General features: G+C 34.3%; 1 long non-coding RNA gene across 1 annotated transcript; it reads right to left on the bottom strand.

The window, feature by feature from the left end:
* Positions 1 to 2,340: 2,340 nt before the first annotated feature.
* On the bottom strand, positions 2,341 to 10,934 carry LOC114320061 (uncharacterized). The gene is made up of 3 exons (XR_003649669.2): positions 10,827 to 10,934; positions 8,123 to 8,240; positions 2,341 to 3,882 (listed from the first exon to the last, which is right to left on the bottom strand). It is a non-coding gene; the product is annotated as an uncharacterized LOC114320061 (long non-coding RNA).
* Positions 10,935 to 11,277: the final 343 nt, after the last annotated feature.

Consider the following 11,277-nt stretch of genomic DNA (forward strand, 5'->3'; position numbering starts at 1 on the left):
GAATGAATCACATTAATTACTCGAGGTCCGCCTACCTGCGGTTGTGGTGCTGGTGGGGGTGGTGCTCTTGGTGCTTGGGGCAGTCTTGCCTGTTTTTCCCTTGTCCTGGCCTCGTATACCAAGTCCCTTAAATGGCCCTGTCTTACCAGGTCTTCCAGATGTGTCTTCAGGGCTCTGCACTCCTGAGTCAGATGTCCAGCTTCATTGTGGTAAGTACAGTGCTTACAAAGGTTTCTTCCTATAAATTCTCCTGGTACCCTTGTTGGTGCTCTGTAATAGGGTGGTTTCGGATTTTCTCCAAGACTTTGTAAACTGGGATTTGCAATATGGTTATGACTGCTTGTGCAGCCCTTAGTCCTGTCTCCGGTTTGTTGTGTCCATCATCACCTCAGCCTCACTTCGGCGAGCCGTTTTTCTTCCCTGGTTTCGGCGCCTTTGTCCCCGGCGTGTCCTCCTCGGCCCTGGCATACTTTTCTATCCTGGCCATAAGTTCCTCCATGCTTTTTGGCAATGTCTTTGCCAGTGATTTTCGAAGCATGCAATCATCTTTCAGGTCTTTTTTAAATGATACAACGGCCACCTCTTGGTTGCATTCTAGTATTCGGTTGAATACCTCATAATACCTTTTGGCATAGGCCCTTAGGCTTTCATCCCCGCCAATTTTTAGAGCCATCAGGGCGTCTACCCTCAATGCCTGTAGTTTGTTTGTCATGAACCTGGCCACAAACATCTCGGCCAGGCCTTCCCAGGTTTTCACAGTTCTTTTCGGCAACTTGTGAAACCAGTCTGTTGCGATTTCCCTGAATGATGAGGGGAACACCTTGCAAAGCAACGACTCATTCCCAGTATACAACGCCATCGAATTCAGGTACAAACTGACGTGAAAGTTGGGGTCCGACTGTCCGTAGTATATCTGGAACCTCGGCATGTTGAACCTCTTCGAGTCTACGAATTTGTCCAATTCTACCGAGAATGGTATTTTTGGTTTAACCGAGGAGATTACCTCGGCATTTTGTTGCTTCCTCTGGAGGTAATCCCTAAAGTCCTCTTTGGTCCGCCCAGGAGCTCGGCTATCTCCGAATTTTAGCCTTTTCGGTGCACTACTGCTTGTGTCATTGTGAGTCCTTTTGGACTTTCCTCCATTAGTTGCGTCGAAGCACAGCTCCTGTCCTTGAATGTGCCGATGTTCTTTGGGATCAGCTTCCTTGGTATGATGCGTCCTTCGTGAATCTCCCCTTCTTGACTCTCCTCGCTCGACTTCCTTCAAAGGCCGATGAGAGTGCTTCTCGGCCCTGGTGTGCTGGGGGACTGTAGGGACTGTTTTCTGTCCATCTTTCTGGGCATCTTTCTTGGCCACTGGAATCAACATGTCCTACAGCAGGAATGGTGGCTACATGACATTGTTCTGCATCATGAAGTTGACGACTGTCTGTAGGTCCGCTAATTTGTTTTCCATTCCCTTCATCTCGTTGTCCCTCTGCAGGCATCTTTCTTTCCACACCTGGGGGTCGTCCTCGTTATAATATCTGCTTCGGTCTGATTTCCTTGACGTGTCGCCCTCCTGGCCGACGTCCTTTTCTCCATGATTCTTATCACGAGTCTGCTTGTTGCAGTTGTCTTCTTCAACGTCAAGGTCAATAGGTTTCCCACTCCTAGTAGGAGTGTTGTCCCCGACCTTCTCTTTCTGTCCGTTATTGGCCATTTATTCTCATTTCTTTCCCACAGACGGCGCTAAATTGTGTGTGTTTATTTCCGACCACACTACTAAAAGGGGGAACTCAGCTGGAGAGCACCGATAGAATAGATTAACCCCAAACAACCTGTCATAGAAAGATAAGAATCCCGCGGTGGTTCGTCCACCCGGGGGCACTCCGACGATCAAGTCAGTTATCTCTCAAAGATAGCAAAGTGCTTAACTCACTATTCAGAATATAAAAAGTGTACCTTAGACCCATAAGGGTACCTCACTTTTATAGCCAACACAAACCTAGTCCTAATAAAAACCTAACTTCTATGGACTCTGCATTACTGCTAGTCTTGGACTCTCAGTAGGATTGAGATAAACTCTCTAAGAGTCTTATCTTTATCCAAACTGAAGTCTTCTCTCATTCTAGGACTCTTGTCCCTTATCCGCTTATCCCGAATTCCGGTATTCTCATAGATAACCTCGGCTTAGCCAAAATCATCTCAGCATCATGATCAGGACACGTGACACCCCGGCTGGCACTTCGGTAACACCTCGACCACGTGTCGTCATTCAAAATTTATGTCCCCACACATACTATTATTCTCTTCCCAACAAACTAGAAATAAGCTATCACGTTCATTATAACAAAAATAGACAAGAAAATTACTTTACGATTGAGAAAAGAAAATCTATTCATTTGATTATCAGATTTGAGACAACATGCACAACATCAATAGAAAACTAAAACACTTGTAATTCACTATATTGCTTTTGTAGATCCACATGCCTGAATAAGAATTCATAAAATAATACAACTGCAACAATGCAATCAGATTGAGCTCTACGTGCCCCTGCCCCCGTAGAAGCAGTACTGACGTCATTGGCAATAATCTACATGAACCAGAGCCTTGAAGACATAAGTTAACAAACCCGTTCCAGGAATACAAAAGCAGAAAAGCAAATTCCGGATTAATTCTTTTGATGAACAGCAATTTGGTGAATGTCCATCTCCTTAAGCATGGCAGATCGCCCACATGAATCACATGGGGCAGTTCTCGACCCACAAACACTCTCATCAAGGAAGCACGGGTGCGGGTACGAGTACGGTACGGGTACGAGTGCGGGTACGTCGATTCCGCAAAACTCAAAAAAAGTACGATACGGGTACGGCTACGGTACGCCGATATTTTTTTATTTTTTTTTAAATATAATTTTCATTAAAGGATTCAACCTACAAATTAAAATTAAATATCAAAACTAAAAAAAGAAGTACTCATTTTCCTATAATTTAAAACCATTAAACGTTAAAAATAATATTTGTGAAATCTCTCACTTTGATATGTTATGCACTGTGAATTTGTGATCATAATTTATTTTTAAAATCTTTCTTTTTGCTCATCAATTTGCTATTTTTATAGGGTGAGACCAAAGAAATAACAAGAGACCAAATAAAGATTTAAAGTTAATTACCAACAATAAAGGAAAAAAATTCTCAATTGGTGCAGGTTGTCAATTGCAATTTGCATAATACATAAAATTGCATCATTCCCAACAACTACTAATCAACTAATACAGTATCAATTTTTAATGTTTTGTGCATAAACTTTAAAAGTTTGTTATGATTAAAGATTTTATAAAGAAATTCTAGGAGGATCTAAAGCAAAAGCATAATGCATAGTCATACACAGAACTACCCTTTATAGGCCTTGTTATTTTTTTTGGTTCAAATTGCTTTTTAAAAACATTAAAATCATTTGTTGATATGTTTCTACAATTTATACAGACAAACAGGACAACAGAGAAACATCAAAATTACTGATCTGCAAGGGCACCAAAAAAAATAAAAAATAATAATAATAATTGCTAATTTGCAAGGGCAGAAAAAAAAAAAAATTGGCCTTGGCGTACCCATGGCGTACCCACGCCGTACCCATGCCGTACCCGTGCCGTACCCGAATAAGCCAAACGTACCGGACCCTCTTTTGCCATACCCGGTACGCGTACCGCCGTACCGGTACGCGTACCGCCGTACCGGTACGCGTACCGCCGTACCGGTACGCGTACCTGCACCCGGTAAGTACTCGGTACTCGTACGACACTATTTTTGAAGTACCCGTGCTTCATAGACTCTCATGCTCTGAAAGCCCTTTTAGTCGGTCACATACATCTGCAGCAGAAGTCCCAGCTTGAACAAACTACATGCACCAAAAGACATCCACTTGAATGTGTATTAGTTCATTAAAATTAAAGCAAAATGATAATAACATAATGTTGATCCATCATTTACATAGTCTAAAGAGCCTAGAGAATAGGAATGGCAATGGGGGGCAATGGGGTGGATATTAATTCCCCATCCCCATTCCCCTATAATAAATTTTTCCCATTTCCCATTCCCATTCCCCATGGGTACCACCCTCCCCATTTTTTAATGGGTATGGATTTTCCCCAACCCACTTTAATCCCCATTTTTAATTTTTATATTTAATGTTAACAACCACTTTTTTTTTTTTTTTTTTTTTTTTTTTTTTTTTTAAGGTTCACAACAAAAACTAAATATACCTTCAATCTTTTTTCTTTCTTTTTAAATATATTTAATGTCAACAATTTTTTTTTTTTAAGGTTCACAACAAAAGTTAAATATACCTTCAATCTTTTTTTTTTAATATATTTAATGTTAACAATTTTTATTTATTTATTTATTTATTTATTTATTTTTTTAAGGTTCACAACAAAAGTTAAATATACCTTCAATCTTTTTTATTTCTTTTTTAATATATTTAATGTTAACAATTTTTTTTTTATTTTTTTATTTTTTTATTTAAGGTTCACAATAAAAGTTAAATATACCTTCAATCTTTTTTCTTTCTTTTTTAATATATTTAATGTTAACAACCTTCCTGTTTTTCTTTTGTCTTTTTTTTATAAAGGTTTTAGCTAAATATACCTTCAATCTTTTTTCTTTCTTTTTTAATATATTTAATGTTAACAACTTATTTTTTTATTTTATTTTTTATTTTTTTAAGGTTCACAACAAAAGCTAAATATACATTCAATCTTATTTTATTTTATTTGGTTCAACAACAAAATCAAATACACATTAATTAATTAATTAAAAAGTTTGTTTTATAATAATCAAATATATAATTTTGAGAAAATCAAAAAGTTTGTTTGAAGAAAGTATTATAAGACTCATATTAAATTGCATCAGGGCATAAATAAGGAATTGTTAGCCACGGACAATTTAGACATTAAACCATCTTTCTCTTAGCAAATTTGAACAATTCATTTTAATTTATCCAAAATCTAATTATACCTTTAACAAATCTGAACCACTCATTTTAAGATATCTATGCATTACCACACCCAATCCATCCTCCATCTTCTTCCTTTAGTCCCCCACGAATTTTGTTGTTTGTTACTTTTAAAAAACAAAAAATATTTTTTCAATTAAATTTTTACTAATTTCACAACACCATCACCACTATTCTCACTTTCACTGTCACACTACTATCACCATAGCCACTACCATCATCACTGCCGCCATCACACCACCACTATGTAACAATTTCTACTTTCACCTTCGTTCCATCACCACCACCACCAAATATAAAAAAATATATTTTGAATTTTTTTTATAAAAAATATTTTTCATTAAAAAATATTTTCTATCTAAATAAATGAAGCATAACATTGGGAAACAAGCTGATTTCAGTTAAATCTGTTCATAACTAAGAAAAATTCTTTTAATTTAAAAAAAATTATTTAGTATGACTTTGTATCCCCTTTTTGTTTTTCTAGCAAATAAATCTATGTACCCATCATTTCTAACCAATCACAACTCATGCTTGTTTTGATTCTCTACAATTTCCTTATTTTCAAATACATTCATATATATATATATATATATAAATTGTGTGATAACATAAAACAAATAGATTCATACTCGTTAATTGAAATTTCAGAACAAGCAAACCATTCTGAAAATTACAATACACAACAAAATAAAATAACATAGAAAAGCAAACCAAAACCTACACTAGACAATGTCCTTAATTTTTTTTAAATAAATTTAAAAAATTCTAGATATGCATAAAATTTGACAAGAATAATGTGACAATGTTAATTAATGTGTATTTGATTTTATTGTTGAGCCAAATAAAATAAAATAAGATTGAATGTATAGCTTTGGTTGTGAATCTTAAAAAAAAAAAAAAAATGGTTGTGAACCTTAAAAAAAAATTAAAAAAAAAAAGAAAAAAAAAATTAAATATATATTTAGCTTTGGTTGTGAATCTTAAAAAAAAAAATGGTTGTGAACCTTAAAAAAATTAAAAAAAGGAAAAAAACTAAATGTATATTTAGCTTTTGTTGTGAATCTTAAAAATTAAAAAAAAAATGGTTGTGAACCTTAAAAATAAAATAAAAAAAGATTGGAGGTATATTTAGCTTTGGTTGTGGATCTTAAAAAAAAAAAAAAAAAAAAAAAAAAAAAAAAAAAATTGGTTGTGAACCTGAAAAAATAAATAAATAAAAAAAAGAAAAAAGATTGAATGTATATTTAGTTTTAGTTGTGAATCTTAAAAAAAAAAAAAAAAAAAAAAAAAAAAAACATATGGGGAAATTAGTGGGTACCCATCCCCGACCCATCCCATGTGGATATTTAAAGAATATCACCTACCCTACCCAATGGATAAGAAAAAGTGGAGAAAACCCATGTATTTGGGTTGGGTCTCCATGGATACCCACAGGGTAGGTTATCCATTGCCATCCCTACTAGAGAACCAAAATTTAGAGAGCCGTTGCACGTTCATTTTAGCCCACTGTAGCTAGGCTAATTATCCACTTTCAAAATGTAAATTAGGAACATAATCTGTTTTCCTTATTGCTATTGTTGATTCTTGATGTGTTTGTAAATGCCATGCTGTTGAACATAAAACATGGGCTTCAATACAAGACTAACTGCTTTGTGAAAATAAGCCGAAGATGTTAGATAATGTCTCAATGGGACCACATAATTAAATGTGGTGTTATCATTTATAAGAAGCCTACAATTTAAGTGATTCAATTTAGTTAATAGGCTTAAGGGTATATGTGTTATGGACCTAATGTGTAGATACTAGTTGTATAATTTCTATTTCTATGAGGGGCAGAAATAGAAATTAAAACATATTGGTTAAAGTTGGTTTTCATTACCTTTCAGTTTTAAAACCAATAATGGTTAATTTATTGGTTTTCATTACCCTTCAGTTTTAAAACCAATAATGGTTAATTTATTGGTTTTCATTACCTTTCAGTTATGAAAACCAATTATAACCTTTAAAAGGTTATGGTCCCTGTTCCTTCCCAAGGTGAAAAAAAGATAAGAACACTGTTTTATTTTTCTAAATCCTCAACGTCTATGGAAATTTAATTTTCTAATGTTCTAAATATAAGTCAATTCAAATAAGATGTCACAAAAGTGATATCTCTTGTCTAGATTGTTTTATATGGAATGTTTTGAAATTCATGTCTGTGTATTTCATGCGGGTATTTATCGGTCCAAAGACATGATTAAGACTTGGCAGAATTACACACACATTTTGTGGTGATAAACATGTGCCAATTGTCAAGGAAACCTAATGTGAATAATAAATCCATCAAAAGATTGATTTGTTATTTGACATAACTTATTGTCAATGTTTGATCATTACAACAAGAATACCACTTACAGTTAATATCACTACCCAAAGGCTTGGTATTAATGTTGTGCTAGGTATCTTGAGATATTGTCATTAAATTAATTTATTTAGAGATTATCTGTTTGGTAACTTAATGTGAGTATAATTGTTTATTCCTTTTATTTTCTTTTCGATTCAGCTTTAATGTCGACTACTTCAATCTCTGCCAACATGAACAATGTTCCAATGTTAAATAGAACAAACTTTAAGGACTGGAAAGAGAACATATTGATTGTTCTCGGCTGCATGGACATAGACTTGGCATTAAGGATGCCAAAACCGAATGCTCTCACTACACAAAGTACTCCTGAGGAAACTGTGTACTTTGAAAAGTGGGATCGTTCTAACAGGCTAAGTCTTATGATCATGAAGCGTGGGATTCCAAAAGTTTTTCGGGGTGCAATAACAGAGGATGTTACCGTTGCCGGTGAATTTCTTTTAGAAATTCAAAAGCGTTTTGTTAAAAACGATAAGGCTGAAACAATGTTAACAAAAGATACCCAATCCACCACTCCCCAACACAGATCAACCTTGAGTAATGATTTTTTTTTTTTATTTTAATCTTCATGTAAAATCAATATGATTATCATAAAGTCCTTCAAAAAAATTTGCATTGAAATTTAAAAAAGAATCAAATTTATATCAAGCAAGGAACAGGACTAGGAAGAACAAAATTGCTAAAGAAGCTATGTTTTCGTGGGCACTGGAAAAAGCTAACCTGGTTCATTTTGTTGACCGACTCGAGTAATCCCTCCAAGAACCTTGTATGCCTCTGAATGCACTGAATCCACCCCCATCGAGTAAATTTTAACTCCGGCTTCCAACGTGCAACTTGCCTAGAAAAATAGATTCATATAAAATAAATTTACACTCTAGCATAGTTGCAGTATGTACTAGATTAATTGGTTTCCGTAGTCTACTACTATAGTATTTTAAGAAATTGGATTATTATTGCAACTGCTTTGTTCTTTTTCTAGAATAGGTCACTGTGTTGTATGCGGATTCTTTACATGCTATTCAAAGGAGGCCACTGTTTGAAGTCATGATTAGGAATTTAGATTTAGTACATATAGATCCTTTGGCTCTTTCTGGGGACACAGTTATAAGTGGCGTTTTGGCTTATTGCTCAAACGCTAAAAGTAACTTTTTTTTGGCCATAAATTGATTTGGGATTGTGGTTATAAGCCAAAAGAGAAATTACGAAATTACCCTCCATAGGTAGAAAATGACATGGTGAAAATGTGTAATTTTTCAATTGGATAAGGGTAGTTTGGTCATTTTATCATGATTTGATATCATAAACAAATATTAATAAAAAAAATCAAAAGTAACTTTTTATCAATTTCCCAAATCATTTGTCTAAAAAAGCCAAAAAATCACTTTTTACCATTTTTTCAAAATAGGCCAATACATTATTAATTGGAATAAGCTACTGTTGCACTTCAGTAATTAAAAAAAAAAAAAAAAACTGATCCATGTTTAGATTAGTAAATTCATATATGTAATGGTATGTGTGAATTTTATGATCAATTTAATAGAAATGCTACTATGTTATTTTCTATGTGGGTCTATCATACATTGTATAAAATTTGTTTATGAAATTAAAATAAAATAAATTTGTTTATATATGCTTAAGCCCACTGTTTAGTAATTATATTCAATAGTTGTTCAGTTTAACAAATGTGCATGATTTGCTTGGGGTTTATGTAACACCCCAACTTTCGGACCGTTAAATATGTACAATAATACAACAAAAGTAAGATAGATAACCAAAACATCTTAATATACATATATAACCAAAGTTAATATCACAGATAATTCATTTATGTTCCATTACAGGATTACCAAAATATTGCTAAACCAAAAGTCAAAAGGAAAAAAAAAAACTGCTAGTCTAAGTCTTCATAGGAACCACGGCTCCAATACCTCATCTTATTTGCCTTCGAAATAACCTTCACCATTGTAAACTACTACATCACCTGACATGACACGCCATGAGCTTGGAATGCCTAGTAAAGACACTCACACTCCCATTTCTTCTATCAACCAATCAACCATACACAGAACAAATTGGGTAACATAACATACGATAGTTCTATGAATTACTAGTTAGACTAGATATCTAGAATCCCTCAAAGAGATCCTTCTACCCAATGACACGGATTGAACATCGGATTATTCCGAACTCCCCATTTTGCTGCTTTGCAGACCTTACCACCTATGCCCACCACCCGGTTATTTACCGGTCAATGACATTGATGGACTTCAAAAGGGACGGCCAAACAAGTGGGCTCACTTACACTCAAATCGTGTCTAGGGCTCGCTTACACCCTGCACATACCATACCAAAGGGCTCGTTTACACCCTGAAACCACCGCTTAGAGTCTGAATACATATGTGTCAATGTAGGGGCTCGCTTAGACCGCTTGCGCAAGACTTAACTCATTTGGTTTTAATCCCATCATAATTCATGTCATTTATATGTATAAATTATTCCACAACACTAATGTGAACGTCACCCATTGCTAACCCCTTATCATTTCCCGTTTATTAGATCTTTTGCCAAGCAAGTTAATCACATTCTGTAATTTGGTAATATAAAAGAGCAAGAGACAAACATAAGAGAGGAAATATAGCCCATGATAATCATACATAAGTATGGTAAGGCAAGCAAACAACATTAGGCATGCTTTGAAATACTTGGAGACAAATAACACAATAAAACACCATTTCCAACATTATTCAGTTCTACAGGGCAAACACAAATGCTTTGGTAAAAATACTTTGAGGTCAAATTAGGGCCTGAAATTGCACGGAAACAATAATCAACTTGTCTAGTTTCAGTTCCAATTCTCAGAATTTGCACAGCACCTCCAGAAATTCATTCACAAGGTATATTCAAAAACCTGTCCAGATTTGTCACCCTTTGGGAAAACTAGCTTTCCTCTCAATCTACCTGATGATTTTCACCTAAATAAATTCTGTTGGAAAGAGGACTCAGAATTCTAAATTTTGAAAGAAGTACCCACATGAGATGATTTTTCTGAAATTTTATAAAATTGAAAGAAGTGGACTATTTTTCAGAGACTCAGGACCAAATTTTTAAACAAAATATCCAAGCCCTAAAAACACACAATTAGGGGCTAATAAAATTATCACAAACTCTAAACACACAAAATATCCTAAATTAAATTCAGATTTGAGAAATAAATAAGTTTGATAGTTCTTTTAAATTAGAGAAGTTGCAGCAGCAACGCATAATTTGACAAACTTGTAAGGCAAAGTCACTAAATCAAACCCACACTTTTCATACATATCAAAAACCCTATTTACCATTAATATGCAACACAAGAGGGCATCTAGACAATAGGATGAGATGGGTGAAAGAATTGGAGAAGACATGGGAGGGGGTGTGTTTTTACCTTCTTGAGTCACCTTTTCTTCATTCTCTCTCTCTTTTTTTTCTTTCCTTCTTCTTCTTCTTCTCTACTTCCCCCTAATCACACTGTCCTTTTCTCACCCTCTCCTTGGTTGCTTAAATATAGGTGTGGAATTGAGGCAAGACTCTCAATTTATAGGCCATGAATTTGGGTTAAAAAGACCATTCTACCCTCTTGCTTAAAGACTAAAGGAAATCATAAATATCTAGATATTTTGTGTTCCACTAATTTGCTCAAATAAAGAATAAAATAAATAGTAAAAATATTTATTTAAAGATATTTATTTTCTCAAATAAATAATAAAGATTTAAATAACTAATATTCAAATAGGCTAAAAAATAAAATGTATGAATTAATTTTGAAACTAGGAGGTTAATAAATAAAAACCAAGTTTTAGGGTATTTCCAATTATAAAGTGGTGTTCTTGGATTTA

The sequence above is a fragment of the Camellia sinensis genome, chromosome 8 (assembly GCF_055761805.1).
Source record: "Camellia sinensis isolate YWXY chromosome 8, ASM5576180v1, whole genome shotgun sequence".
NCBI lineage: Eukaryota > Viridiplantae > Streptophyta > Magnoliopsida > Ericales > Theaceae > Camellia > Camellia sinensis.